This window comes from Salvelinus fontinalis, chromosome 1 (assembly GCF_029448725.1).
Source record: "Salvelinus fontinalis isolate EN_2023a chromosome 1, ASM2944872v1, whole genome shotgun sequence".
Taxonomy (NCBI): Eukaryota; Metazoa; Chordata; class Actinopteri; order Salmoniformes; family Salmonidae; genus Salvelinus; species Salvelinus fontinalis.
Window position 1 is genome coordinate 59,201,688 of NC_074665.1, and position 16,660 is coordinate 59,218,347.

General features: G+C 40.6%; 1 long non-coding RNA gene across 2 annotated transcripts in view; it reads right to left on the reverse strand.

Moving 5' to 3' along the window:
* Window positions 1–16,128, reverse strand: part of LOC129858635 (uncharacterized) — a 40,686-nt gene extending 24,558 nt beyond the window's left edge. For both annotated transcript variants that reach the window (XR_008760059.1, XR_008760060.1), the window contains exon 1: window positions 15,849–16,128. This is a non-coding gene — a long non-coding RNA (uncharacterized LOC129858635). The remainder of the gene's footprint in view (window positions 1–15,848) is intronic.
* Between the last annotated feature and the right edge of the window lie 532 nt (window positions 16,129–16,660).

A 16,660-nucleotide genomic window follows, 5' to 3' on the forward strand; every position in this document is an offset into this window, starting at 1 on the left:
AAAGCCTATGCAACAACTATCTCGCCAGTCACTACTATTTCAAATGATGTGGTTTGTAACAGTTGGCCCGGCCCGCTGGCTGTTTGGAAGCAGTTAGCTTTCGCAGCTAACTTAGCTAGCTGGCTAGCCAACAAGAAAGCAAGTCAAAGCAGATCCTCCACACAACAATCACCTCGCCATTCCATTCTATCTTCAATCCTATGGTTTGTAGCTAAATGTTATGTCAAGAGGAAACCTAGTTAGCCATTGTTGACTGATATACAGTACCAGTCAAAAGTTTGGACACACCTACTCATTCAAAGGTTTTTCTTTATTTTATTATTTTCTACACTGTAGAATAATAGTGACGACATCAAAACTATGAAAAACCACATATGGAATCATGTAGTAACCAAAACATTTTAAACAAATAAAGATTCTTCAAAGTAGCCACCCTTTGCCTTGATGACAACTTTACACACTCTTGGCATTCTCTCAACCAGCTTCACCTGGAATGCTTTTCCAACAGTCTTGAAGGAGTTCCCACATATGTAGAGCACATGTTGGCTGCTTTTCCTTCACTCTGCGGTGCAACACATCCTAAACCATCTCAATCGGGTTGAGGTCAGGAGATTGTGGAGGCCAGGTCATCTGATGCAGAACTCCATCACTCTCCTTCTTGGTCAAATATCCCTTACACAGATTGGAGGTGTGTTGGGTCATTGTCCTGTTGAAAAACAAATGATAGTCCCAATAAGCACAAACCATATGGGATGGCGTATCGCTGCAGAATGCTGTGGTATCCATGCTGGTTAAGTGTGCCTTTAATTCTAAATAAATCACTGACAGTGTCACGAGAAAAGCACCCTAACATCATCACACCTCCACGCTTCGTGGTGGGAACCACACATGCGGAGATCATCTGTTCACCTACTCTGCGTCTCACAAAGACACGGCGGTTGGAACCAAAAATCACACATTTGGACTCATCGGACCAAAGGACAGATTTCCACCGGTCTAATGTCCATTGCTCGTGTTTCTTGGCCCAAGCAAGTCTTATCTTCTTAATGTTGTCCTTTAGTAGTGTTTTCTTTGCATTAATTCGCCCATGAAGGCCTGATTCATGCAGTCTCCTATGAACAGTTGATGTTGAGATGTGTCTGTTACTTGAACTCTGTGAAGCATTTATTTGGGCAGCAATTTCTGAGGCTGGTAACTCTAATGAACGTGTCCTCTGCAGCAGAGGTAACTCTGGGTCTTCCTTTCCTGTGGCGGTCCTCATGAGAGCCAGTTTCATCATAGCGCTTGATAGTTTTTGCGACAGCACTTGAAGAAACTCAAAGTTCTTGAAATGTTCCGCAATGACTGACCTTCATGTCTTAAAGTAATGATGGACTGTCATTTCTCTTTGCTTATTTGAGCTGTTCTTGCCATAATATGGACTTGGTATTTTACCATGTAGGGCTATCTTCTGTATACCACCCCTACCTTGTCATAACACAACTGATTGTCTCAAATGCATTAAGGAAAGAAATTCCACAAATTAACTTTTAACAAGTCACACCTGCTAATTGAAATGCATTCCAGGTGACTACCTCATGAAGTTGGTTGAGAGAATGCCAAGAGTGTGCAAAGAAGGTCATTAAGGCAAAGGGTGGCTACTTTGAAGAATCTAATTTGTTTTACACTTTTTTGGTTACTACATGATTCCATATGTGTTATTTCAGCGTTTCTACAATGTAGATATTATTAAAAATAAAGAAAAACCCTGGAATGAGTAGCTGTGTCCAAACCTTTGACTGGTACTGTAGGTACTAGCAGTAGCTAGCCAGCTAGCTTCACGGCTTGCTAGTTAGGTAGCTAACAAAATAAATATCAGGAATATAGTGACAAAGCAAAGGACAGAAATGACTCAATCATATGAAATAATCAGTCTGCATTTATTGCTGTTAAAGTGCCCTAGTAGTTCCATTGTGCATCCTGAATCCATCACTTGACTTGGTGCAGCCGGGCTCGGCCAGTCTGCCCCAGTGCCCCCACGTGGGAGCTAATTTGAATATCAAAGTGTATGGGCGTTTCATTGGCTTTGCGGTCAAATCCTTTTTTTTACCAATATACACCCAACAACCCTGTTGTTTCCAAGCAGGCCAATCAGGGTCACAGAGAAAAGCTGATTTTTAACATGTTTAATTATACTTTTTTGGAAGGACATCTATTTAATTCATATTGTAATTCATTTTAGGTCATATTTCATAAAAATCTGGAACAATGGACAGGCATGCTATTTCTAAGAACTGCAAAATGTAACTTTTTGGGCGACCTGACAAAATTCACATACAAATAAATGTAAGTTACAGTTCTGTCATTCTCATACCTGTTTCATACACTCACCAAGTTTGGCTTTGGTCCCATGTTCATTAGTTGGGTCTTGTCCGTCAAAACGTATGGAATAGTGTCTGACTAATTTTGTCTCCACGAGGTGTGAGACAGGGTTTCCCCGCTAGTCCACTCCTATTTAGTTTATTCTTAGATCCCCTGACATGTGCGATACATGCTGAAAAGACCATCTCAGGTGTGCGCATTTATGAACATGAGTTCAAATTAAATCTATATGCTGACGACATCTTACTCACCCTTAGTAACCCTCCAATCTCCCTACCAGCAGTCTTAAAGCTGACTGACTCATTTGGCTCCCTCTCAAGATACAAGATCAACTGGAGTAAGAGTGAGGCTATACCTCTCAACCCACACACATTTCAGGCTGACTTAGTGGGTTCCCCATTTGTTTGGAAGACTAGTGGCATGAAGTATCTAGGAATTAATATAGTATTCCCCATAACCAAGATATTCAGTCTAAATGGACCTAGAGTTGCCCAGGTCGTCAGTGATGATATTAAGAGATGGATAACTCTCCCCCTATCTTTATGGGGCAGAGCTGACATTTTGAAGATGAATGTATTACCTAGGCTAGCCTGTGATATCTCTTTCATCCCTGTCCAGTTCCAGTCATGGTTTAAGGAGGTACAAACTCTCTCCTCACAGTTCTCATAGAACAATCAGAAACCCAGGATAGGGTTTGGAAACTGGCTGCACCTAGATTCAAAGGTGGGCTGGGTGTCTCAGTTGTATTAATCTACTAGTTGTCACATAATTCAAGATATCCCCTTACATGGGTTTATAAATCTATAAGATTGGCAGGATAATGTCTGAACACAGGTCTGTTTCCCTGGCATCAATGTGGTACTGCCCCAAACCCCCTACTGCCTTTGACAGTGTAATTATCAGGTTCTCATGTAGCATTGCTAAGATGATGTGCAGAAGGTTGGGTGTAAAAGGTCTTTCTCTTCCATCCTGTCCCATCTGGCATAACCCCCTGTTTACAGCTGGGGAAAACACTTTGAATAATACTCTGGCATAGCCACGGTATTTCATCTATTGATCAGATTGTTAAAGATGATTGTCTACACTTTTCCCAAGTGAAGGCAGATTTAGGTTTGAGCGATTCTTCATGTTTAGCATTCCTACAGCTTAAGACAGTTATATGTACTGTTCGTAAAAAGGAGGATGCTGAATCTGACTCGGGTACAGAGTTAGATCAGAACCTCAGCAACGCTGCCTCCAAGAGAGGAACTGTATCAGGCATTTATAGACTGTTGTTTTTCTCCGTCCCAAATGCATATTCTCCCATTCAGTTAGCATAGGAGTGTGACTTGAACAATGTCCCCATCGCAATGGGACACTATTTGGAGAAGGGGTCTGACCACTTCAACATGTGTTAGGCATAAGATCATGTGTATAGTGTCTAGCCTATATCACCCATGTACGTATCTCAAAGATGTATTAAAATCTATCTAACTTATGCTGGCACAACTGTGGTAGCAACAGCTCTTTACTTCACATATTGTGGGAATGCCCTGGAGTGAAAACATTTTGGTCTGAAGTTATTTCAGTTTTGTCCAACATTTTTTAAGTTGAATTTCCAAGGTGTTCCATTTTTTAAATATTTAACTAGGCAAGTCAGTTAAGAACAAATTCTTATTTACAATGACGGCCTTCCGGGGAACAGTGGGTTAACTGCCTTGTTTCAGGGGCAGAACAACAGCCTTTTTAACCTTGTCAGCTCAGGGACTCGATCCAGCAACCTTTCGGTTACTGGCCCAATGCTCTAACCACTAGGATACCTGCCGCCCCATCTCGTGTTTACTTGGTCAAAGCCCAGAAAATATACTGTCTATATACTTTCAGTCAAGAGAATCATTCTTCTTAACTGGAAAGAACCTAAACCAACTTGCTTTTCTGTGGGCCGCTGGCCGGAAGACTACTTAGACCTTTTATACATGGAACGTGCAGCTTGCCTGTTCAAGGACTTCAATCTACGTTTACATGGTCACTAGGTCACTGTACGCAAGTTATTGGACTCTGGAAATGTACACATTCAAGTTTTAATCCTGTAGTCCATACTTGAATATCTGCCAAGATCATTTGTACAAAGTAGAAACCTTGTAACTCTATTTGATGCACTTCCCTTCCCCTGTTTTTTGTTCTGTACTGCATGTACTGTCATTCGTGTTGTTTCTATGGTGAAAAACAATAAAAACTTAACAGTAAAGATCTGTCCTTCTCATTGAAAGCAAGTCTAAGAAGCGGTAGATGTGTTCTATATGCGCTATTTCTATGTTTCACATTTTTACATTACAACATGTTTGTTTATGGAAAAGATATTTAACAGTGGTTTAGACGCAACAATTATTCTCTACACTATACTTGCTTGTTTTGTCACATAAACTGAAATTAGGCGAACAATTTGAATTTTTGTAACCACAAAATGGCGGAGTGATTTTTGTATAGTGCATCTTTAAGTAAGCTCCTTTTCGAGGCCTAAGAACGATATATTTCTGTACTTCCATACATGCGCTTGTCATCTGGTACACAGGAAGAGCCTTTTGCAACTGAGAGAGATGAGTCAGTCATGATGCTACAAAAACAGACATTCCCACACTCTGTCACACACCCACATAGGCACTGAGCCAGTCCATAATGGGAAACAAAAAATACTGGAATTACAGTATGACCTTGATGTGAGAGTAGGAACTATGAATGGTGTATGTTTGCCCACTTGGCAACTACATGAAATGTAGAGACATTTCAAACTCGTGACTGAGGACAGTTCTACAGCCCTACAGGAGGTCTGGGTTAAATCGGGGGAGAAGAGGAACTGAGTCAGGACTGGATTAGGATTAACAGAGTTAGTTCTCAGCCAGGTCACAGACATATTCTTCATTAATTACACTACCATGTCAGATATGCGGGGGTGAGACTGCATGCACAACTTTCCTTTCCTACCCCTCAGTTCCAACTCCAGACAAAATAAACTACTGTACTGTGTGGGTGATTCACAGTGTGTCTGACCACCAACGATGAGACACCACAGGTGGGAATAATATGAATTTGTGGGAGGTATAGTGGAGGAGTAAAGCCTGTTCTGAGACACCCAGAGTTGTTAATAGCCGGATGTTAGTATTATCCTAGTACAGGGAGTGATGTCGACCATCGGGCTGGCACAAAAACCACTTTTTTTTCTCTTCACATAAAGTGGGTAAAATTGGTAATTATTTTACGAGAAGAACGGCATGGTCGGGAGGAAAAGCTTAATTTCCAAAAGTTCCAACCGGTCAAAACCATTCGTTTTTGAGACGGGGGTGTCACCAAAGCTGTGCTGTATTCATTAGGTATGTACTGTATACTGTAGCTCATTTTCAAAGATGCATTACAAGCAAAACAAATAAAAAGACTTTTATGACAATAACCATGGTCATTTGTATGACAATTGTTCCCCAAAAATCCATAATCATCACAGCCCTAGTCGACCATCTGACTACATTAGTCTCTCATAACACATTCTACAAATCACTATAGTTTGTAGAAAAAGAAATAGAGCCCCACACCTGCCAACAAAATGACTGGGCATGAAGTCTTATGTTATGTTATGTATGTCTTATATGTATTAGTTCGATCCATTTTACACAATAAGTGGGAACTGAAATCCCTCACGTGCATACTGAACAGACACACACACCCCACACACACAATGTCTTTGTCAGGAAAAGTAGGCCAGTGTAGGCCAACAGCTGTGTCCCTGTCCTCATTATAATAATCTACAGTGTGAAACTGGTTTGTACACTTTCTCACTGCTCATCCCCTCCTTCCCCACTGCTTAGAATATGCCTGTCAATAAATCTACCTGACACAAAACAACCAATCAATATCCTCCAATCCTAGAGGGGACAGAGAGAATAGAGCAGCTCACCAGCCCAGCCCAGCCCAGGCAGGCGGGCAGGAAGCATTCAGACAGACAATGATGTTGGGTGTGATTTCATGAGGAAGTCAATATTCTGAGATCTATCACAGACACCATGATAACACACTCCCCACATTCCCTTGAATGAGAGCCAGTCAACATCTGATGGATGACCTTTGACCTACACTACAGTACAGAACATACTCTACTGTTTCCCATTTACCATGTTGATACTGGTATACTAGTAACTAGACATGCAACACAATGTTACAGGGCTCAGTACATATACAAGAGACTAGGTGATTGCATGTTATCAAAGCAGAATTACATTTTCACCTAGTGTATCAACAGTCTTGATAAAGGACAAATCCATCAATTTACTTTTTAGTAAGCAACTGAGAAAAAGTTTGTGTTAGTGGGAACAACAATGTACATCATTATCCATTATGATTTGACCATTGTGAGGTGCTCACATCATTATTGGAAAAACTCTTCTACGGTTACTGTGAAAACAGTGCCACCTTGAGACAGAGACACAACCCTACCAAGTGGAAGGGTAAAAGCCAACGTCTCTAAAAATGTTCACTAGATGGCACTAAAACCTAATGTATCTGATATTGCATACCATAACCCATCACCAGGAGCAAGAGGAGAACAGCTCTTCACTGCTTTATAGAAAATACACTTTCATTAGATTCAAATATGTACTGCACTGACACAAACATGTACTGCAATGACACAAATTACTGATGATTGTTTGAAATAAATTGATAGCAAGAACATTGTGGGACCTGTACTGTTAGATTTCAGTCAGCCTTTGATATTATTGACCATAACCTGTTGCTGAGAAAACAAACAGTACCAGTGAAAAGTTTGTACACACCTACTCATTCAAGAGTTTTTCTTAATTTTTTACTATTTTCTACTATGTAGAATAATAGTGAATACATTGAAACTATGAAATAAAACATAGAATCATGTAGTAACCAAAAAATTGTTAAATCAAAATATATTTAATATTTGAGATTCTTCAAACTAGCCACCCTTTGCGTTGATGACAACTTTGCACACTCTTGATATTCTCTCAACCAGCTTCATGAGGTAGTCACCAAGAATGCATTTCAATTAACAGATGTGACTTGTTAAAAGTTCATTTGTGGAATTTCTGTCCTTCTTAATGTGTTTGAGCCAATCAGTTGTGTTGTGACAAGTTAGGGGTGGTATACAGACCAAGTCCATATTATGGTAAGAACAGCTCAAATGAGCAAAGAGGAACGACAGTCCATCATTACTTTAAGACATGAAGGTTAGTCAATCTGGAAAATTTCAAGAACTTGAAAGTTTCTTCAAAAGCAGTTGCTAAAACCATCAAGCACTATGATGAAACTGGCTCTCATGAGGACTGCCACAGGAAAGGAAGACCCAGAGTTACCAATGCTGCAGAGGATAAGTTCATTAGAGTTAACTGCACCTAAGATTGCAGGCCAAATAAATGCTTCACAGAGTTCAGGTAAAAGACACATCTCAACATCAACTGTTCAGAGACAACTGCGTGAATTGCGCCTTCATGGTCGAATTGCTGCAAAGAAACCACTACTAAATGACACCAATAATAAGAAGAGACTTGCTTGGGACAAGAAACACATGCAATGAACATTAGACCAGTGGAAATCTGTCCTTTGGTCTGATGAGGCCACATTTTAGGTGAGACGCAGAGTAGGTGAACGGATGATGTCCGCATGTGTAGTTCCAACCGTGAAGCATGGAGGAGGAGGTGTGATGGTTTGGGGGTGCTTTGCTGGTGACACTGTCAGTGATTTATTTAGAATTCAAGGCACACTTAACCAGCATGGCTACCACAGTATTATGCAGCGATACGCCATCCCATCTGGTTTGCGCTTAGTAGGACTATAATTTGTTTTTCAACAGGACAATGACCCAACACACCTCCAGGCTGTGTAAGGGCTATTTTACCAAGAAAGACACTGATGGAGTGCTGCATCAGATGACCTGGCCTCCACAATCACCCGACCTCAACCCAATTGAGATGATTTGGGATGTGTTGGACCCCAGAGTGAAGGAAAAGCAGCCAACAAGTGCTCTGCATATGTGGGAACTCATTCAAGACTGTTGGAAAAGCATTCCAGGTGAAGCTGGTTGAGAGAATGCCAAGAGTGTGCAAAGCTGTCATCAAGGCAAAGGGGGTGGCTCCTTTGAAGGATCTCAAATATAAAGGTAAATGTAAACTTCCGACTTCAACTGGATGTGTTATTTCATAGTTTTGATGTCTTCACTATTATTCTACAATGTAGAAAATAGTAAAAATAAAGAAAAACCCTTGAATGAATAGGTGTGTCCAAACTGGTAATGTATGTTTTATGGCTTTTCAACATCAAAGTCGGAAGTTTACATACACCTTAGCCAAATACATTCAAACTCAGTTTTTCACAATTCCTGACATTTAATCCTAGTAAAAAATCCCTGTGTTAGGTCAGTTAGGATCACCACTTTATTTTAAGAATGTGAAATGTCAGAATAATAGTAGAGAGAATGATTTATTTCAGCTTTTATTGCTTTCATCACATTCCCAGTGGGTCAGAAGTTTACATACACTCAATTAGTATTTAGTAGCATTGCCTTTATATTGTTTAACTTGGGTCAAACGTTTTGGGTAGGCTTCCACAAGCTTCCGACAATAAGTTGGGTGAATGTTGGTCCATTCCTCCTGACAGAGCTGGTGTAACTGAGTCAGTTTTGTAGTCCTCCTTGCTCGCACACGTTTTTTCAGTTCTGCCCACAAATTTTCTATAGGATTGAGGTCAGGGCTTTGTGATGTCCACTCCAATACCTTGACTTTGTTGTCCTTAAGCCATTTTCCCACAACTTTGAAAGTATGCTTGGGGTCATTGTCCATTTGGAAGAACCAAGCTTTAACTTCCTGACTGATGTCTTGAGATGTTGCTGCAATATATCCACATAATTTTCCCCCTCATGATGCCATCTATTTTGTGAAGTGCACCAGTCCATCCTGCAGCAAAGCACCCCCACAACATGATGCTGCCACCCCCATGCTTCATGGTTGGGTTGGTGTTCTTCGGCTTGCAAGCCTCCTCCTTTTCCCTCCAAACATAACTATGGTCATTATGGCCAAACAGATCTATTTTTGTTTCATCAGACCAGAGGACATTTCTCCAAAAAGTACAATCTTTGTCCCCATGTGCAGTTGCAAACCGTTGTCTGGCTTTTTTATGGTGGTTTTGGAGCAGTGGCTTCTTCCTTGCTAATCGGTCTTTCGCATTATGTCGATATAGGACTCTTTTTACTGTGGATATAGATACTTTTGTACCTGTTTCCTCCAGCATCTTCACAAGGTCCTTTGCTGTTGTTCTGGGATTGATTTGCACTTTTCGCACCAAAGTACGTTCATCTCTAGGAGACAGAATGCGTCTCCTTCCTGAGCAGTATGACAGTTGCGTGGTCCCATGGTGTTTATACTTGCGTACTATTGTTTGTACAGATGAATGTGGTACCTTCAGGTGTTTGGAAATTCCTCCCAAGGATGAACCAGAATTGTGGAGGTCTACAATTTTCTTTCTGAGGTCTTGGCTGATTTGTTTTTGATTTTCCCATGATGTCAAGCAAAGAGGCACTGAGTTTGAAGGTAGGCCTTGAAATACATCCACAGGTACACCTCCAATTGACTCAAATAATGTCAATTAGCCTATCAGAAGCCTCTAAAGCCATGACTTCATTTTCTGGAATTTTCCAAGCTGTTTAAAGGCACAGTCAACTCAGTGTATGTAAACTTCTGACCCACTGGAATTGTGATACAGTGAATTATAAGTGAAATAATCGGTCTGTAAACAATTGATGGAAAAATTACTTGTGTCATGCACAAAGTAGATGTCCTAACCAACTTGCCAAAACTATAGTTTGTTAACAAGAAATGTGTGGAGTGGTTGATAAACAAGTTTTAATTACTCCAACCTAACATGCTGACCAGACCGGACACGTCGCGTGCGCGAGCGTCGCAAAATAAATGAAGAAATCCTTGTTATTCAATTATTGCACCCACACTGCTCGCGCGCGCCAATGAGCGTCTGCGACGCCAAGGGCTAAAATAGAACTCATTCCTATTTCTGACGCAGATCGCGCTGCAAGTCCTGCCTCTCCCATCTCCTCATTGGTTTATAGAAGCTGGTACCCACGTGCCATCTCCTCATTAGTTATACCCACGTGGGTGATTGAAAGACGAACTGTTTTGCCGGTAGTCGTGGTAATACAATGAAAGTTTAGATGCAATCACCATATAAGTTAAACGATGAAAAGGCCTGGAAGGAGGAGAGATGACTAGAAACGATTCGGTTGGCCATTTTATGTGTGGATTAATTGTCGGAGTAGAGGTCATTGTGCATTTCATTTGTGCATTTCCTTTCGACCTGTCCCCAAATTAATGTAATTGGTTCAGAGTTTGTTTTGATAATTTTACCTGTGTGTCGTGATCGCGTTTGGTGTGGGGGGGCAAAATAAATTTATGCACAATGGCACACGCGCGCAGCCGGTTTGGGTTCCGTGTCAGTGTATGTAAACTTCCGACTTCAACTGTATCTAACAGAACTTAAAAGGTTTTCTTTAATAGAAGCCTCTCTTATGTCAAACATTCAGGGTGTGGTGTACTGCAGGGCAGCTCTCTAGGCCTTCTACTCTTTTTTATTTTTACCAATGACCTGCCACTGGTATTAAACAAAGCTTGTGTGTACATGTAGGCTGATGATTCAACCATATATGTATCAGCAACCACAGCTAATGAAGTCACTGAAACCCTTAACAAAGAGTTGCAGTCAGTTTTGGGCTGGGTGGCCAGTAATAAACTGGTCCTGAAGTTCTCTAAAACTAAGAGTATTGTATTTGGTACAAATCATTCCCTAAGCTCTATACCTCAGCTGAATCTGGTAATGAATGATGTGGCTGTTGAACAAGTTAAAGAGACCAAAATAATTGGTGCATGGTAAAAACATATAGATTCAATGGTTGTAAATACGGGGAGAGGTCTGTCCATATTAAAGAGATGCTCTGCTTTTTTGACACCACACTCCAAAGAGCAAGTCCAGCAGGCTCTAGTTTTGTCTTATCTTGATTATTGTCCAGTCATGTGGTCAAGTGCTACAAAGAAAGACTTAGTTAAGCTGCAGCTGGCCCAGAACAGAGTGGCATGTCTTGCTCTTCGTTGTAATCAGAGGGCTAAAATTAATCACAGGAGGTTGGTGGTACCTTAATTGGGGACGACAGACACGTGGTAATGGCTGGAGCGGGATAAGTGGAAAGGTATCAACAACATTAAACACATGGTTTCCATGTGTTTGATGCCATTCCATTCGCTCTGTTCCAGACATTATTATGAGGCATCCTCCCCTCAGCAGCCTCCACCGATATTAATGCTGTGCATGCCAGTCTCTCTTAGCTAAGAGTTGAGGAGAGACTGACTGCACCACTTCTTCTTTTAATTCATTCATTCTTTTAATAAGAAACATTAATGTGTTGAAAATTTCAAATTGTTTGCATAGTCAACTTACACACAGCTCTGATACACACACTTACCCCAGCAAAAATGCCACCAGGAGTCTTTTCACAATCTCCAAATGCAGAACAAATTCAAGAAAGCATACAATATGATATTATGATAATTGGAATGGCCGATTAATTAGGGCCGATTTCACGTTTTCATAACAATCGGGAATCGGTATTTTTGGACACGGATTTGGACGTTTTTTTTTACACCTTTATTTAATCTTTATTTAACTAGGCAAGTCAGTTAAGAACACATTCTTATTTTCAATGACGACCTAGGAACGGTGGGTTAACTGCCTCGTTCAGGGGCAGAACGACAGATTTTTACCTTGTCAGCTCGGGGGATTCAATCTTGCAACCTGACAGTTAACTAGTCCAACGCTCTATCCACCTGATTAAATTGCACTCCACAAGGAGCCTGCCTGTTACGCGAATGCAGTAGAAGCCAAGGTAAGTTGCTAGCTAGCATTAAACTTATCTTATAAAAAACAATCAATCAATCAATCATAATCACTAGTTAACTACACATGGTTGATGATATTACTAGTTTATCTAGTGTGTCCTGCGTTGCATATAATCGATGCGGTGCGTATCCTTGCTCCAATGTGTACCTAACCATAAACATCAATGCCTTTCTTAAAATCAATACACAGAAGTATATATTTTTAAACCTGCATATTTAGCTAAAAGAAATCCAGGTTAGCAGGCAATATTAACCAGGTGAAATTGTGTCACTTCTCTTGCGTTCATTGCACGCAGAGTCAGTGAATATGCAACAGTTTGAGCCGCCTAATTTGCCAGAATTTTACGTACTTATGACATAGCATTGAAGGTTGTGCAATGTAACAGGAATATTTAGACTTATGGATGCAACCCGTTAGATAAAATACGGAACGGTTCCGTATTTCACTGAAAGAATAAACGTTTTGTTTTCGAGATTATAGTTTCCGGATTCTACCATATTAATGACCTAAGGCTCGTATTTCTGTGTGTTATTTTTTATTTTATTTTTTATTTTACCGTTATTTTACCAGGTAAGTTGACTGAGAACACGTTCTCATTTGCAGCAACGACCTGGGGAATAGTTACAGGGGAGAGGAGGGGGATGAATGAGCCAATTGTAAACTGGGGATTATTAGGTGACCATGATGGTTTGAGGGCCAGATTGGGAATTTAGCCAGGACACCGGGGTTAACACCCCTACTCTTACGATAAGTGCCATGGGATCTTTAATGACCTCAGAGAGTCAGGACACCCGTTTAACGTCCCATCCGAAAGACGGCACCCTACACAGGGCAATGCACATTTGTGGCCTGCTGGAGGTCATTTTGCAGGGCGCTGGCAGTGCACCTCCTTGCACAAAGGCGGAGGTAGTGGTCCTGCTGCTGGGTTGTTGCCCTCCTACGGCCTCCTCCACGTCTCCTGATGTACTGGCCTGTCTCCTGGTAGCGCCTGCATGCTCTGGACACTACGCTGACAGACACAGCAAACCTTTTTGCCACAGTTCGCATTGATGTGCCATCCTGGATGAACTGCACTACCTGAGCCACTTGTGTGGGTTGTAGACTCCGTCTCATGCTACCACTAGATTGAGAGCACCGCCAGCATTCAAAAGTGACCAAAACATGAGCCAGGAAGCATAGGAACTGAGAAGTGGTCTGTGTTCACCACCTGCAGAATCACTCCTGTTTTGGGGGGTGTCTTGCTAATTGCCTATAATTTCCACCTTTACTCTATTCCATTTGCACAACAGCATGTGAAATTTATTGTCAATCAGTGTTGCTTCCTAAGTGGACAGTTTGATTTCACAGAAGTGTGATTGACTTGGAGTTACATTGTGTTGTTTAAGTGTTCCCTTTATTTTTTTGAGCAGTGTATTAAGTTAAAATGAGTGTTCATTCAGTATTGTTGTAATTGTCATTATTACAAATAAACAAAAACAAATCGGCCGATTAATCGGTATCGGATGTTTTTGGTCCTCCAATAATCGGTATCGGTATCGGCGTTGAAAAATCATTATCGGTCGACCTCTATTTGCAACAGCTAATGAAGATCCTAATAAAATACTAAACACCAAAAAGATTTCAATTTATTCTGAAGTATGATTTTAAGGATTTCACTTTGCTATCACTTCATCAACTGTTCTGATTACCTATTGGCCAATTCCTCTTTTATTGCTCTTCTCCATAACGGTAGATATTAAACGCAATATACTCAACATTAGCTTTATTCAAGTTGTGAATATTAGACTATTGCACCACCAGTACTGACACCAGTTTGGAGTACAATACTAAAATCAAACGTGTTCAGACTCAGACTGCCATTTCAACACTACACACCTTGTTTTATGAATGCAAGTTTCAAGGCCACCACTTCCTTTTCTCTTCTACTCAACAATGGCAGGTTTTTACTGGAAACCAGTCCCACTGACTAAAAACAGACTGGGGTGCCGTTGTAAACTGACGTATCGTTACAAAACTAGGTTTTACATGTGAACCTTCACAACTGTTAACCATATAGTGCCACAAGCTCCAACCACCATCAACTATTTCTGTTTAGCGTTTTCAGTATGCAATGACCAGAGCTCCACAAGTACAAAAAGACATACACTATTCTGCAGAATTACCATTACCTCCATCCTGTGATACAGCAAAATGCAGCTCCTGTTGATGAAGCTAATACAAGGGGGGAGTTCATTCTAAATGAGAATCACCAGAATGTGTTCTAGTTCCACTCCCATCAATCATGGGAAGAGAAGATGACCTCGCTCAGTGTAATTCTGTCAACTGTGTGCCGTGCATGTAAATACAGTTGGTTTTCTGTCCATCTTAAATGTAAACTGATTTGGGTGGGACCTGTCTTTCAGTCTACCTAAGCTAAAACACAGAATACAGGGAGGGAGGAACTTTAGATTAAGGTCACCTTTGTGGTTTCTGAAGAGCAATATGAAAATGACTGTTCTATTCACAGCTTATCTGATGAATGTAGCCAGCTAACTGAGCCAAACATAAACCACATGAATGGATATGAGAGAGAGAGAGGGAAGTCCCAGAGTACTCATTCTGAGACAGAAAATTTGTTTCATTCAGGCCAGGGAAAATACATAGCTTTTTGGTTGTAGAGTATATGGAACACTAGGGCTTAAATATTTTGGAAATGTGTTATCTAGAGGCAACCTGTCCTTGTCTCCTGTCCCATCTGAGGTGAATGGGCTGAATTGGATAGATGGGTGTTTGCATTCACCTCTTCCAGTCGTTTTATGTTTGTGGTAATGAAAGAACTGCAATCTAAACTGAACCAGTGCACTTGGGATAACGTCCATGAAACAGGTGCTGCATTCTAAATAGCTCACGCCCGCCTATCTTCTTGTCACTCAGAAATGAAAGTATATGACTCGGCACTCTAGTCTCATCACAAACACGGGCCCTATAGAAATGTTGATAAATAATATATTGAGTATGCATTCCGTTCATATTTTGGATGGGCAGAATTAAATGTGCGTAATAAGACAGTTCTCCAAAGGGCTTTGTAAGATTGCCAACGGTTCAAAGACTATTGGATTTGAAAAAGTTTTACACTTCGTTTTTAAAAATACAAAAAGGAACAGGAAGCTCGACTTGAATCTCATGCTGACATTGCATGCTTCCTTTTATCTCTGTAAACCGCCCTTTACACGAGTGCTCTGTAGTCCACACATTTTTTTTATTTATCAGCCAGCGCGTCATTCGTGTTTCACTTCCGAAACGTCAATTTCAGAGGGAAGTTATCGTTCAAATGTATCCATAAATATGTAAATAATGACTCTTATTGCATCCATTTAACTGCACCCTAGTTGGCCCTTATATGTGTACAGTACTTATATTTCAATTCAAGTATCACTGTTTGGCTTCCTCAAACTACAAAATAGTATTTAAGATGTAAAATATTCGTTCGGTCTTCGTGTATGTCTACTCACTAACAAAAATGTATCAAATAAGTTATTTCGTATGTAATTACTACTTACCCATTATTAAAAGTAGTGCAGAATATTTCTGGTTTGCCCCAGTTCAGGAACGAGTTGGGTGGATAATACATTTTGACCAAGTTATTTCGATGTTGGCAAAAGTCATTCTAAACTGGACTAAGCAGTGTAACGTTAGCTACCTAACTGATCGAAGTCCTGCCTTTTCATGTACAGTAACACTAGGCGTTTGCAGTTCTGTAGTCATTCATCGCTTTGGAGTTGAACTGTGACACTTTTCTTCGTAATTGGTCACACCCACCTCCCTCCACGAACTGACAACTTTTCCAGTTCAAACGTTGTCTGAATTAAATGTCTGTTTGTGCACATAAGTAGGCACTTTTAAAACAACTTAATTTGGGGCAGAAGCGTACCAAAAATCGTCCCAGACATTTGGAACACACAGGACAATTCTTCTCCTTTGATGCCCCCAAACGGACCATTTTTTAAGGTCCCAGTATCGGCTAATTGTTTCCCTTGAGGCTACCAATATTTGCCATTTAATTATAATTTTGTGCCAAAAATCAAAGTTTGTCAGGGCCACTAGGCTAAATCTAGACCAGCCCATCTGGCATGTGCCCGAAATGCCAGTAAACACCTGCCTAGAATCATAAAAAAATATAGCCTATTTAAAAACTGGACATCTGATTCTCTTTCTGCAATTTTTTTATTAAACTTATTTTTTAAAGATTAAGGACCAAGATGCATTTGTAATTTGTTTGTTTTGTGTTATTTTTATGGCCTTGTTTCAATGTTGACTTTGGAAGTGAGAACCTCCAGGACCACAGGGTGTACCAGTATGACATACATAGAAT